At 41.7% G+C, this 15,405-nt stretch overlaps 1 protein-coding gene across 1 annotated transcript in view; it reads left to right on the top strand.

The window, feature by feature from the left end:
- The first annotated feature begins 13,073 nt into the window (after positions 1–13,073).
- LOC310999792 (muscleblind-like protein 2a) overlaps positions 13,074–15,405 on the top strand; it is a 53,191-nt gene continuing 50,859 nt past the window's right edge. Inside the window, exon 1 of the mRNA XM_083990351.1 lies at positions 13,074–13,302. The gene's annotated coding sequence lies outside the window, so the exon portion shown is untranslated. The remainder of the gene's footprint in view (positions 13,303–15,405) is intronic.

The raw sequence follows: 15,405 nt of genomic DNA, 5'->3' as shown, positions 1-15,405 counted from the left end.
GATACTGTAGTGACTAAAGTCTTTACAAAAAAAAAAAAAAACATTTTTTGGATGAGGAAGTATTTATTAAACATTTTTAGTAATACTTTGAACAAAAAACAAAACAACTTGGAACAAAAACCTCAACAAAAATTATAATTGTTCTTGTTCATCCAATTCTTGGCAGGTGGCATCAAAAATTAATTTGTGAATTTTAAATTTCACATTGGCCTTCCTTCTTGCCGACAGGGCCTTCAGGTCAGGGAGAAGGCCTTCAAAGAACTGCCTGTCTGGGTCTGGGGGTGCTGTGTGGGTCATAGCATTCTCCACGGCACCCTGCCTCTCATCCTGCCGCCTCTTCTGTCCCCTGGGCCTAGACCTCTGTTAGAAGACAAGACCGTGCAGGTTTTCATGTGGGACCGTATGCGAGTAGAAATTGTTATGATATTGATACAGTAAACCTCTGTCGGCCCCTCTGTGTCCATAGCCTAACTATTCAGCAATTAAATGAACCAAAGTCAAATATTGCAAAAATGAAGTAAGTTAAATGTCTCAACGTTACAGGTGGTGCAATCAGCACAGGTGAGACACATTAGGTAATCTCGAGCAGGGAACACACAGAAGACAGGACGAAGCTTCAAAATAAAACAGGAACTCAACAGGGACCAAAAGACACAGAACTTCAGAATAAAACAGGTAACCATTAAGAGGAACACAGAGGATGTGACAAATTTACTCTGGGTCAATCTGTTGGAAGCTCTTTATGATTTGAAAATAAATAACACCATGGATAATAAGCTGTTAGATAAGGTATCCAAAAGCCTACACATAACAGTTACCAACCAAAGATACATCTCATACCTTCTCCTTAAACCTGTTTTGTTCTTCCTCCTCCATTCCAGTTCTGTCCCCCAATTCCTCCTCAGTTTCCTGTTAAATTGATGATGAAATAATACATCATTAACAGGTTATATGTTGCCGTCTTAAGACGAACAAATTTATTGACGTCTTAAGGCGTATAGAAGTGACGTGTTAGATACATCTCATACCTCCTCCTTAAACCTGTTTTGTTCCTCCTCCTCTATTCCAGTTCTGTCCCCCAATTCCTCTTCATTTTCCTGTTAAATTGATGATGAAATAATACATTATCATAATACCCACACAAAATGCCTCTTCCAACTGTAATTGAGGACAAGGCAGTTTATTACAAGTTTATAGTACATGTAACAGATTGCATGATTCGTTTAGCCTACGTGTCATTGGAGAGGCCCTACTATTTGAGTCTACTGACTGCATACCGTGGTCTGACCTATACCGCTGATCTTCTCAAGACATGACATGGTGGCGATAATGCATTAAGCTGGATGCTACCCACCGTTTAACATGAAGAAGAAGCGGCGGATATGCACTTTTGACGTCTTAAGACGTATAAAATTGACGTGTAAACAGGTAATATGATGGCGTCTTAAGACAAACAAATTTACTGACGTCTTAAGACGTATAGAAGTGACGTGTCAGATACATCTCATACCTCCTCCTTAAACCTGTTTAGTTCCTTCTCCTCCATTCCAGTTCTGTCCCCCAATTCCTCTTCATTTTCCTGTTAAATGATGATGAAATAATACATTATTAAGGTGTTACGGCCGAAAGGGGTTCGGCCTTGTGTGTGTGTGTCTCTCTCCCTTTTCCCTCACAGCTCCACCCAGTTCCCTAATCAGGACAACGAGGCAGTGTGTGGGGACTGCTGGGCTTAATTAGATACATCTCATACCTCCTCCTTAAATCTGTTTAGTTCCTCATCCTCCATTCCAGTTCTGTCCCACAATTCCTCTACATTCCTGACTGCTTCCTCTCCATTTTCCTGTTAAATTGATGATGAAATAATACATTATCATAATACCCACAGAAAATGCCTCTTCCAACTGTAATTGAGGACAAGGCAGTTTATAGTACATGTGACAGATCAGAGGCCCTAATATTTGAGTCCATTGACTGCATACCTGTGGTCTGATGTATACCGCTGATCTTCCCAAGACATCACATGCTTTTATAGCAGAGGGACAGATAGAAGAGAGCTCCAGTTCATGGATCCTCCGCATTCTGTCCACTCTGCATAGGCAGAAATCACCCTTCAGAGTTGGGAATTGTGCTATTATTTGTGCAACAAATGCACTCTCTGACATTGAGAGAGGCACATCAATTTTCTTTACTGATGATCCCGCTGTTGAGGAAAAGAAGAAAAAACAAATGCTGTGAATGGTTTACAGGTTCCCCTTTCAATATATTTTTTAACAATTTATGAAGCTCTGACTGAGTTACAAAACACCAAAGCTTTATTTTTGGGAAATTATGGCACAGTACTAAGAAATAGGCTACTACTCACAGTGTGACAAAAGAAAGCTACTCTACAATACAAAACCATTTCATCAAAGTTATTGCAATCCTATCTTCATCAGACTGATCATTCAACTTACGCCTTGGTACGTAGACTGTATCTCTCCCACTTGGGAGAAGAGCAAGCCGTATCTTCGTCAGCCGCAGTCTGGCTGGTCTTGCCCTGGGCTCCTGATCTCTCCTGAATTACCGTAGCGTATGTGGAAAAAGACATTTCATAGCACAAAAATCACTTCAGTATGCAAGTTTTTGCACATTAACCGTGCAGCTCTCTCTGGAAAAACAATATTCTGCACATTTTTTATATACTACACACACTGTTCTGACACCGACTCATCCAGGGATAAAACACACACATAATGCGCAGTCGCACCTAATTTCAAAGTATTTCAACAAAATAAACATTCCTTGAAAGCACTGTTTTCTAATAGGGATTGATTGAATGAATGAACATGTATGTACGAGTATGTAGCCTAGCCTACTAACTAGACGGTCATACGTTAGCTTAGCGGCTAGCCGACCTAACTGCTAATACGGCTGTGAGCAACCAAACATTTTGCACTTGCCTGTCCACCAAAGTGCTCCCAGACGTCGAATGGCAGTCTCTTGCTTCCTCCTGCTGTCTCTGCCTCTGTTGTCTACCCATTTTGATTCTTTCGCCCATCAGCCGGACCAGAAGGTGGCGATAACAAAGAACGTCTCTGGCGATAATGCATTAGCTGGATGCTACTAGATGCTACCTTCTTCTTCTTCCGGCAGGCTGTATGCTCACTATCCCTCCACCGGTCTCAACCAGATCTAACAGACTTAACACTGCCCTCCCATCTCCCGTCTTAAGACGTATAGAACTGACCTGTTAACAGGTAATATGTTGACGTCTTAAGACGAACACATTTGCTGACATCTTAAGATGTATAGAATTGAATTAATTTGTATGAGCCCTGAAAATGTGGATGCGTGTGAAGGCGACCTGTAGCCTATCTGCACAATTACATCAGGAGGAACACTATTAGTATACAGTATGTCTGCAGACCAGGGAACCAGTTCCAGTTCCAGTTTCAGAGGGGGAGGTCTCAGTGCTGCAGCATCTCCTATCCAGCGTTAATGCTGCCCTCCACTGGTCATAACCAGATCTAACTACTGTAACTAAATTCTCTCATAGGCTATAGCCTGAATGAATTCTCATCATTCAGCATTGTCAGCAATGTTTGTCTTGTTTTATACCTTTATGAGACGATATGTAATCTTTTTGATTCTAGATATTAAAGGTCCAGAGGTCTGATCGCTCTCTGTTCAATCTGTCTCTAGTGAGTCTTGTTTGCTGGAGTTGAAGGGTTGTAATTGCTATCACAGAACTGCTCCGTGTAAATGGGGTTGTTGAAGAACATTATAGCCTGGAGCCTGGAGACTGCTTCTAATGACATTTCCATTTGTCAGGTATTTCCCTCTATTTAATTCAAAGGTCATGAAGCAGCTTCTGATGCTGTGTTGTTTCCAGAGCATTTACAGCACAAGCAAAACTAATTCTGTGCCACACTGGTGAGGGGAGGTGCAGCTTTACTAAGATGAGTGCTGTGCATCTATCATAAACATGTGACATTCACTTTATTTGTAGGCCTATTCTCTCTCTCTCTTTATGTCTGAGCTGTGGATGGAAAATCAAGACTACATGTGGCTCTACCAGTGATTGGTCACTAGATGGTGCCATCAACCTATTTTTAGAGTTCATCAGCTGCAGTGGATGGAAGCTTTTGCAGAGGATTTGAGAGAATAAAAGCAGACAATCCAGAAAAATAATTCAGTCAGTCTGTATGAGTGTGTTGCAGCTGTAGGCTACTCAGGCCTGTGTGTGCAGCTCTGTGGTCACTAGTGTTCACATATGATGAGCCTGCACGGGTGTGTTGGCAAAGGTAATTAATTGATTTAGCCACACTACTCATGCACACACACACACACACACACACACTCACACAAACATACACTCCCTGATCCTCCACCCACTCTCATCCCTAAATACATTTCCAAGGCAAATCACACAGCAAATAAATCACCATGGTTACAGTAATATAATAATTGCTGTACTTGAATGAGGCTCTGACTGATGATGCTTGCAAGGCCACTTAGAAATCGATAATTACAGGGAAAACATGGCGTGTGTGATCCATTTAGTCGGAGGGTGGATGCCTGAATGCTGGTTTGATCCACTGAGCTGGATGGAGAGCGGAAAACAGAAATAAGGAGGATGCGGGTGTCAGGACGGAAGAGTGGCATGTGTGTGTGTCTCCTCAGCTCACATAATCACTGGATTGTTGTTAATTCTGAGAGTTATGTCAATGTAACGTGTATTATGCTCTCATTCTGTTATAGGAGCTGCATGCTTTCTGAGCCAGACTTCACGACACCGCGGTGAAATGAAAGGTCAGTTATAAGTGCTTCCTTCAGGAGCTGGTTTTAAAGTGTAATATCCCCCAGAATAACATGATCTCAGTTATGTTTCACATCGCTTGAAGGAATTTAAATACGTATTACTTTTGAGGTTCTTATTTCCAGTTAGGAAGTGTGTACATATGAGGCTTCATGTTGATGTAGTTGGTGTCCATGTGCCCTGGGTGATTGGTGTCCATACTACTATGTGGCTGGGCTGGCAACACCCAAATAGATTCTCATATTGTGCTCTAATGCAGTGGTTCTCAACTGGTGGGTCGGGACCCAAAAGTGGGTCGCCGACCTGTTCTGGATGGGTCGCGGACAGCTGGTCAAAAAAGTAAATAATATTTAATGCACATCTGATGTTGGACATGTCTTTTATTTTGAAAAATAACTTATATTGAAAGGCACGCGTCATGTGAACACATGCAGTTGTAATGCTCCAGTTTCTTATTATTTGCTCTGAATGCAAAGATATCAGTTTCTTATTAATGTGGCCTGAATGCAGTGAATCTTGTTTTGTTTTGTGGGTCTTTATTTTGTGCAATTTGATATTTATTCACTTTTGTGAATATGCTCTGAATGCAGAGATGCATTAGAAGTCAAATATATCTTTTTGTTGGTCTCCATTTTGTGCAGTTTGATATTTTTTTATTCACTTCCGTACATGCAGTTGTCATGGTCCTCCTCAGTTTCATTCATGTGCTCTGAAAATGCACTTTGCTCAATAAAGAGCAAAATGAGTTTTTAAAGGCTAAAAAAAAATATATATTGGTTTGAATTCTATAAAAGTGGGTCGCAACTTAATGACAATGGGAGAATGTGGGTCCCAGAGTGAGACCAGTTGAGAACCCCTGCTCTAATGCATGTTGATATGGGTTCTGGACCTGTTGGAGGTCACTGGTTCATTCTCGAACTGGGATGATCACCCACTGTGTGTCAGCTATTCTTTCTCCCTATTCCCTGTTAAGTATACCTCCACCATCCTAATTAATGAGGTAATGAAAAAAATAAATAACTTCAATAAAAGCTGTCATACACTATTAACTCAAACTATCGTCTTATCTCAGTCAAGCTAGATCTTTTTGTGCCCGACATGGAGATTTATGCCCTGATGAGGTATTTGCGTCATTCAATCAACTGCCACCTCCCCTGTTCTCATTTCTATCGTCATTTAGGGATTAGACATTTTGGACAGGGGAGCTTCCAGAGTTTTCCTGAGATAACCCCTGTGACTGCAATAAATAGTCTTTCAGCCACAGTTATAGTCTCACAGGCGCCATCACAGGGATGTTTGATATACTGGCCAATATGAATCCTCTGCCTGCGGCTAGTCACGGCACCCTGTGGGATCAAGATGCTGGCACACCTCTCTAATGATATGTGGGACGCAGTTTTAGAACAGCTACACTTCCTCTTAGTGACATGGAGAGGGTAATAAGGGGAATGAATGGAGAGAATGGGCCAACAACACCACCTAGGGATGAAACAGTTTAAACTAAATCTAAGCTCTTTGAAAAATGGGTGCAAGGACACAATAAGGCGAGACATGTTTTTGAAATTAAAATGCTTTATTAGAAAAAAAAAAAAAAAAGTGAAGCAGCAGGGACTGGAACTGCTGAAAGGAAGAGTTAAGGACAAATGCAACATACATAAGTAGTAAAGTAATTTTACTAAGGGTCTATTAAAGGTAATGTGCATACTAAAAGTAAAAGGCCTTTACTCACATACTCTTAAATCATTTAAACTAGAACTATAGAGAGAGAGAAAGAGAGAGCCAAGGCCAAACCCTCATGGCAAAGGTGACTCACAGGCCTCTCATAGTTAAGCATGAAGTGCAAGGAGCTCACCATGGATGCCAGGCCTCCCAGCCTCCCAGCTCTCAGCCACAAATGAAAAACGGTTAAGAAAAACAAAACAACCCCGTTCACTAAACAAGGAAACCATGAAAGTAAATTAAAACCACAAGACCAAATAATCAAGGAGAAAAACGAAGCAAAGCGAAATGACTAAAGAAAAATCTAATATAGCAAAACAAACAAAACAAGGCATAACCCACAAACAAGGACAAAAGGGTAAAAACAACAGCAAGTGAACCTCCTCTGGTTCAGGGCCTTAAAACACCAAACTCCAAACATCATGCAGTAGATTCTACAATCTTAAAGGGATAGTTCAACATTTTGGCAAATTGGCCCATTGCCATAATCCCTATAGTCATACCAGTATAGGTTTGTTACCTTTAATTATTCGTGCAAGCTATTTTTAGAATGGCACTCTGCCGCAAGCTGCTCAGAGCTACACTTTTCGAGGTGAACTCATGCATGCACGTTGGGGGCATTTACCTCTAAAACAACTCTGTCTGGTAACGTTCTGTTATTATCTCATAGCGTGGTGAATGTGCAGGTCACAACTTGTCCACCAGAGCGTTTTGGAGTTGTTGGATTGTGTATTTGATGAGTTTGATGAGGGAAACCAAGAAATCCCATGAGCCTCCGTAGCGTACTGTAGCTCTGAGCAGCCCACGGTTCTGCTCAAAATGTTGAACTATCCCTTTAAAGTTGACAGGATTAAAGTCGCCTTATTCTGGGTTCATTTTCTGTTGATTTGATGATCTTGTTCTCATTTTCTTTTGCTTATGTTGTACTTTGTGCGTGTGTTATGGGCTATAAATGTTACTTTGACTGAGATGCAACCAGAATGTATAAAAGTCTGTCATTGAAGTTGTATTTTACCGCTCCACTGTCAAAGCAGACATATTTACCTGGTCAGGGATAGGGCAGCTGTGGTTTCTGAGAGGTCAACACCTCCGAGCTGATGGAGGGGGATGCCTGCTCCTCTATGAGGCACTGCAAGTGTCCTTGTAACCTGCTGCGGCAGTCGGCAGCCATGCAGCAGAGGCATCAATATTTCACGCTGATGGGTCGCCTCGAGATGGGTTATTATTGTCTCTTACACTGAGGGAGACACATACACACACACACTGAATCCTTTTCTCTCACTGCTACACACAACAGCCTTGACAGACACACACTGACATGTCATCACGGGCTGTTTCTAAAAACTCGTTTGTCATTCACAAGAAACCTGACATCATTTCGACTTGTTGGAATGAAAAATACTTAATTTCGACCTCCAGATTCATTCTGTTTATGAGTTTGTGTGTATATGGGAAACAGATTGTGTGTGTGTGTATATGTATGTGTGTGTGTGGACATAATTAGCTGACTTCTCTCTGATCCTTAATGCATTATTGAATATTTGAAAGGAGTCTCAATCCTTTGGGCTAAGTGGCTGCCAAGTTGGGATCACAGGGCGGGTTCGGCCATGATGAAGGGCGGTTCAGCCATTAAGGAGTCTGGGCTGTGCTGCCGGCCTTGTGTGAACCTGGAGCTCATGAATAATATAAATTCCTTTACTGTATTTGGAAGCACTTTGGGCTGTAGTAAGGGAACGTCACATTGATTTTTTTTTTTTTTTTGGCCGTGCAGTTTCAGGGAACAGGTCTGCTCGATTGTAGCGGTAAATAATGGCCAGGAGAAAATAGAAAGATTCATTTCAGTCATTCCACACAGAGAACAACAGCCATGGGTCTTGTCTTGTTTCAAGTGAACTCCACGCACTGCAACCTTGGCAAAACAATAGCTGCGTTGCCATGGCGATCTGCCATTTCTCCTGACATTTCCAAGATTTTCATCTCACCTCTTGCAATTATTCCCCTGTATGTTTTCTTTTCTGAAATACCGCCGTTTATTACTGGATATTAAAAGTAAGACGAACCTGCAACATGAGAGTGAAACTGAAGGCCAATGCTAATGCTGCTTGGCCGAGTCAGGACATTAAACTTTATCCTGAATTTCTCTCATTACTGTGTGAGTTCATGAAGGAGGCACTGCTTTAGAAAGTAGCAGGAGCACTTTTAACTTAGGTCAGGTTTTAGAGTAGAACACGCACTTCTTCTTGCACAAGTAGATCATTTTTCCTCACTTATTTTATGGATCTGTGGGTGAGGCTTGTGGCGGCACAGCGCAGCGTGCACACTCTCCTCTCTGCACCTCCCACAGCTCAAAGACGCGCAGGTTGTTTTGCATGGAGACGCTAAACAGCCAGAGGGCGTGGGCTTCTGTCTCAACTTGTCAGCCCCGTGATTGACGCCCAACCTGTCCACGGCGTGGGCTACACACACCCATTTGGGATGGCCTCCAACCCCACGATTGTTTGGACAGTAGAGTTGGCTCCATTACTTGCAATTAAAACAGCACCGAGAATGTTACAGTACCAGTTTCTCAAAAGACTCAGACACAAAGAAGCATTGATCTTCTCCTCCAGCTCCTTGCTGAAATGTAAATAATCATATTGATAATCCTGTTTCTCAAAATGTTGACCCACTTCTTAAAGGTTACACACTGAAAAGGCTGAGACCCACAAACTGATGGAGAGATGGAGCAGTGACCCTTCCCCATTGTATGAAATTGTGTTTTATATTAAACTGGGCCTAGTGTGCCATAAACATACCTTGTTATTGTGCGTTTAATACTTTTTAGAAGTAAGCGATCCGGTCGTTTTGGCTAACTTCCTGTCAGCCGATGGAGTTAGCAGTCCCGCCCTCGTCCCTATGTCACCACATTCACGTGCATCCCTTGGCTGCACACACAGAGAGGACCGCCCCTTTATGCCGTTCTCTCTCCTCATTGGATAAAGGTTGTAGGATACAAGGAAAGTTTTCTCCTCGGCTTACAGCAGAGTAGAGTGACTGACAGACCCGTGTTTCAGACCAAACACTCTATATAAGTGATTGCCGTCGGAAGATATAACTATTTAAGACTTATATTAACACAAACATTCCACTAACTTCTGCTTTAATACTAAGCTATCTAAATAACACACAGGATCACATGTTTTTTTTAAATTTTGAATATGTACAGGTTCAGTGAGGTGGCCATGCCACTGCCATTTATAAACAGACCTGTAAACTGATACCAAGGCCAATATCAACAATGTCTAATGATAATCAAGCTGTTCAAACTGATGCTTTTATTTCAAACATAAATGTTGAGATGAAAAAATATAAAACATTGTCTAATCAAACAAAAATATTGCGACCCCCCTGCAGTACTTCCGCGGACCCCCTTGGGGTCACAGACCCCCTGTTGAAAACCTCTGCAGCAATAATCAATATTTTTTTATAATAACATATCAGATAAATGAGAAAACAATACAACAATGGGAAAGAGGTCAGAGGTCAGTGGTGAATCTGCTGCCGCCCTCAGCTTCACTGCTTTTGTTGTATACTTCTATCTGAACAACATGATTATTATTATTAAACAATTACACCAACTGCCTAGTATAGTATGATCCAGTATGGCTTCTACAGAGTCTTCCTTTATGCTGAAAACAGCATCACGGTGGATGGTGGATGGAGCGTTATGAACAAATAGCTGCGGCAGATGATTTATGATGATGCATAACTAGTCTTTTCTCAGCGGACAAATGAGTCTGCCTAAAAATGGATCCTCTCAGCGTTTTGGATCAGCTCACCCACTGCAGTGTGCACACGCATTTGGGAATCAGTTTGTTTAATGACAGCGCCACCTTCTTCAATCCATCATTACTTAGGGCTTTGTTGATTAGTAAAATGCTCATCAAAGTCATAGTGGGAGGAAAATGCCCAGGTGATCTCCCTACAATCAATCAAATTGAATGAAACACAGTGAAAGTGGCCACACACACACACACACACATTCTCTCTCTCTTTCGCTCCCTCCCTCTCTACTGAGCTTTGTGTCAGCCGTAAGCTCTTTCCATTAAACCTGTGCTGCATTAAGCATTTGGGTTAAAAGCTTTCATAATCAGGTGTGCTCTCGTTTAGCGTACAGAGATGTTCAAGATCAATACTGTCCTTGACATGAGAGCTTTTGCCCACTGTGTAGGTGTATGTGCGTGTGTGTGGGTGTAGGGAAAAAGACCTCAGAGTCCAAGCTTTGGCCCCGGTGCATGTGTATATGTTTTGTGTCAGGTTTCTTTTTACTTCTACCCATCTGAGGGCCTGTTTGCTGTCTTCTGTCTGCAGGGCAAACTGTTTTCCTGCTGTGATCTCTTCATTCTGTGCTTGAGAGAAACCAACAGTGGTGTGTTCTGTAGCTATATAATGCGGTTGTTTTTCTGCCTGACGCCCCCTCAGCTGATCCCAAGGTCCACTCTGCAGACTGCTACTGCAACAAATGTAGAGTCCAAACCTATTAATGAGCACACAAACACATAAATGCATCTGTTTCGGTTCGTTTCTCTTCGCTTCTGTGCGCACTGATTATGTTTTGCAGGTGTGTCAATCCCATCATAACGAGCTGTAAGCATGGCATTCATCTTAGAATTGAGATGGCACTGCGTATGCAAATCAACTTGTTATAAGAGTTGTTACGAACCCAATTATATGGAGTTTGCAGAAGAAGAGAGGATCTGTCCTTCAAGATACCACCACTTTTTTTAGAGATGATGTCCAAAATAAATATGCTATTCATATACAAAACAGTCACATGTGGGAAGAAAGATAACACACGTGTTTCAACTTAATTTCATCAAACAAGTCAAATAAAGAAAATTAGTTGTTAAATTGATCTTTTTTTTAAAGCCTGTACAGTATGTAGCCTATGTATTTGTGCGATGTGCTTGTGCATTGTGTTTGCAAGTGTGTGGGCGTTCAGGGACTTTTAGAAGTATGCCGGCAGCAGCGTTTTTACAAATGCCTCCTCTGCATTGGGATCAATATGTTAGGCCTTAGGGGGGGGATGAGCTTGACCTATGTGAGCAGTTTTTCATAATCACTTGCATCTTGAAAATACTGTTTTTCTCCATAGTTCCGCTGCCTTGACCGTATTGTGTTTTGCCTTTTTGTTTTATTTGAATATGAAAAGATAAAATATCTTTTCAGACTTTTTCTGGGATCATTTTCATTAACGTTGCCACAACTATGATGGGGGTCAGATGTCACAAAGATGAATTATGCCGTAACAGATTCTGACAGGAGGTTATTCAATAGCAGTAGCATATGTCAACATTTACCAGCAGTCTGACCTCAGGTTATGTGACTGTTTTTTTTTTTAGTTCAGTATGACAGATTGTAAATTGAGCCCATCACCTTCTGTGTTTCAAACTGTTGTGCTTGATGAAATATTACCATTTGCACCAAGCCGCTTGCTGACTAATAACGTCTTCATCCCTGACACCTGCCAAGGACCTGTGTCCTCACAAACTGTGATGAATTCATTCCCAGTAGCATACCACTGAAGCAGGCCTTGGCCCTGACAGAGCACTGTATAATGGCTATGTTCATTGTTCGTGTGCTCAACAGGCAGCACATGGCGTGGGCAGCAGTCAGTGGGGCTAAATTTGTGCCTCTCTGCTCATTCCGGGGATATTTGTGACTTGCTCCTTGTTGACTCGTCGCGCTCCTTGTTGACAACGGGTCTCTGTGTGTCACAGTCTGCTAAATCCAGCCAGCTGTACGCAACCTCGGCTGCGAAATGCTGGAGATGTGCAGTGCACGCTCCTCTGCAAGACATCAAGGGAGTGCTGACGTGCTGATTTGGAGTGTAGGCTATGATCAGATATGAAGTTGCTGTCATATTTACATTTGTATTGACATATTTGAGATAGTAATAATAACAAATAATAAATTACCATATTTGTTGTGTTAAAATTGAGACATATAGCTATCATTTGTAGCCTACTGCATGAATAAAATGACTAAAATCCACCCAGAATAACATTATAGGAAATTCAGACTTAGAGAAGCTGACAGCATTAGTCACATATAAATATTACAACTTGCAGTATTTCAGTGAATACAGCACAACAGATGCTGTCAAAGTCTTTAATGTCTTCATCTTGTCGATGGAGGGCTACTTTGACAGACAGACGGGCACTGGTTCATAAATCAGTAGCCACATCTTTTCCCCGAGGAAGATTCACTGTTGTTTCCTAGGTAACAAGCACCCCTTTCCCTTTCCCCTTGGTTCCTCTGGACTGTACCATATTTACTGTAGGTGGGAAATTGTGTTGTTTTCGAACCGAAGTGGGTTTCTGTGATTTAACTCAACGACGTATAACACCACATTATCACTGCAAACTGTTTTTATTGAAGTTGTAGTTTATTACTGGTCAAATAATTGTTAATAAATCCGTTACTGGTATGTAAACCTTATAAACGAACCCCCTGGCGAAGCTCACTTAACATTTCCTCCAACTGTCAAAATCGCTTGTTGCTTCCTACCCCAGCCTTAAAAGTAGTTAGCGAGCTAGCGTGTAGCGAGTGGTGTCGTCGCGAAGCCTTTCACTGATAATATCTTTCGAAAGCGGAAAAGTTTGCGGCTGAAAAAGAAACAGAGTCGAAGGCCACTCTCTGCCGTCCTGTTCCCGAAACGTGGGTCCCCCTCTAGCCGAAATAGCGCTCTTGGGAAGCGGCGGTGGCGGCTGAAGTGCAGCTGGATGTGACAGGTTCGTCATCAGGTAAGCTGCAGGTAGTTAGCTTAGCAGCTAGCACCTTCTGGCTGTGGCGTCTCTTTACACACTTGTTACAGCGTTATGCAGAATAAAGGGGGGAAGGGGGGCTTCGGACAGTAAAGGTGTATGATAATGTCTCTAATGTTGTTGTAACATTGGTCGCCGACGGCTGGTTTGCAATGCTAGCTCCTAATCAGTGCCGATAGCTAATGAAAACAAGTGAAAGCTGCTCCATAAAATCAAAGATTTAATCAATATGCATTACGTCGTCGTGATCCCCCGTGTGTTTCTCCTGCACGGTTCAGAGTAATGCTTTCTGGGACATGCTGTTTGCTATTAGTGAAGTAGCTAATGACCTAATAAAATCTCTCGGGTCTAGATTTGATAGTTACTAATTCATTATTAATTCAAACGTTTGATTGACAGTAACAAGTATTAACCAATGGCTTTGGCAGCATTGTCTAGTGCGTGTCTTTTCCAAAGAACAAAAAAAGATGCCATGCTGTTATTTAAATGCATAACAAAATAAATTCTATTCTACCTTGATTAATGGGTTGTTAGATTTAATTGTTGGGTACAAGAAAAAAAATGAAGCAGCTCTTATGAGATGTTAACTGAGGCACATTTTCATTTACTGCAGGTTGGCTGAGCAATAGTCTTTACACCTGGGTGAGGTTAATAGGTTTTGATCAGGTTAGTTGCTAGGTCACCTACTGTAATTTGTCCTCCAGTTAATGCAAATTGACATCTAGAAGTGAATTGCACCACTGGAAGCACAGTGAGGCCGACTGGAGACATTAGCTATCAGTCTAATACTGTAAAGTGGACCTCGGCTTGCCATTTATATGGAATATATTGCGCTCATTAGGGTTATTACAGCAGTGCTACACACTGCAGTCCACAGCACAGCAATCCACAGTACATTATGATTGGCATGAAATGAGTTTTTTTGTAATCAGATGTTTGATAATGGGTCAAAATATTACACAGGGTAAAATTAACATCACAAAATTGTTTGATCCTAAGCCAGCAGGAATTTTATTGTGGGGTATATGGTGTCCCCTGGTTGATTTGAGTCCTTTTTTCCCCTTTTACCTTTGAACATTGAATTTGCGCCAAGACATAATAGATGACCACCACTTGCCTATATTCACCACTTGCGGACTTAGTATGTGACAGACAGTCTTAGAGCTGCAAACAGAAGGAAACAGAACTGTCCGTCGCTTGATATTTTATTATAGCTAATAATAGAAAAAGACAGCTGCCTTTTCATTGATCTGTCTTCAGTGCCCTATTTCTGAGTCCTGTTTTTTTTTCTCTTTTTTTTTTACTCTCTCTCTCTTTCCTATCATGTTTAACTATCAAGTAGTAATAGTAATTTCAGGAAATACAAACAATATTCTGTGCCGGGCAGCATTTCCAAACAGTTTTAACCTGTCAGTCTTCATTTACGGTAATTAGCCATTGTTTCAAAATTCCCCCTTTGTGTTTGAAAATGAAGCCGCTTTGCCGCACAGAATCCAAAATCTGGTTGTGTGTGAGTGAGCCAAGCCGTTTGGGGTCAAACAGGACAGGGATAATAAGTGGGGAGGGGATACCATGTGGGAAGGAAGTGGCTCGGCTTGTTTGTCTGCCAGGCTTTTGTTTGTTTTCCTGTCGGACAAATCTATTTAGGAGGTAGGCTATCTAAGGTCTGCCGGTGGAAATTAGCTACAAGCAGGGCTTGTTATACAGTTATTGACAGTTATTCACTAATGTGGTTATGGAGAAGTCGGTTGCAGCTAAATGAGAGATTGATACGTTTCATCCATCAGCAGTGATGTGGCATGCCGACCTGCACAACTGCTGTTTATTTTGGATGAATAATAAGATATTGAGTTGTTTTTTATTATTTTACGAGTCAGGTTTCATCTTGCAGTATTATTTAGTTGTTACTGTCAAGGAGCACTCCTTTTTTCATTTCTTGCCTAGACTACATTCACGGAAAGTGTAAATTGACACTTTTACGTTTGACAAAGGCTGAGAGCCCCTTCCTCCCTGTTCAGGCTTCACCTAATGGCAGAGTGCTTGTCTGTTATTTCCCTACAGGTGCCCTGATGCCTAAGATGA

The sequence above is a fragment of the Trachurus trachurus genome, assembly GCF_905171665.1.
Source record: "Trachurus trachurus genome assembly, chromosome: 2".
In the NCBI taxonomy this organism is placed as follows: domain Eukaryota; kingdom Metazoa; phylum Chordata; class Actinopteri; order Carangiformes; family Carangidae; genus Trachurus; species Trachurus trachurus.
The sequence above is the reverse complement of the archived record's forward strand: the minus strand, read 5'-3'. Positions and strand labels throughout refer to the sequence as shown.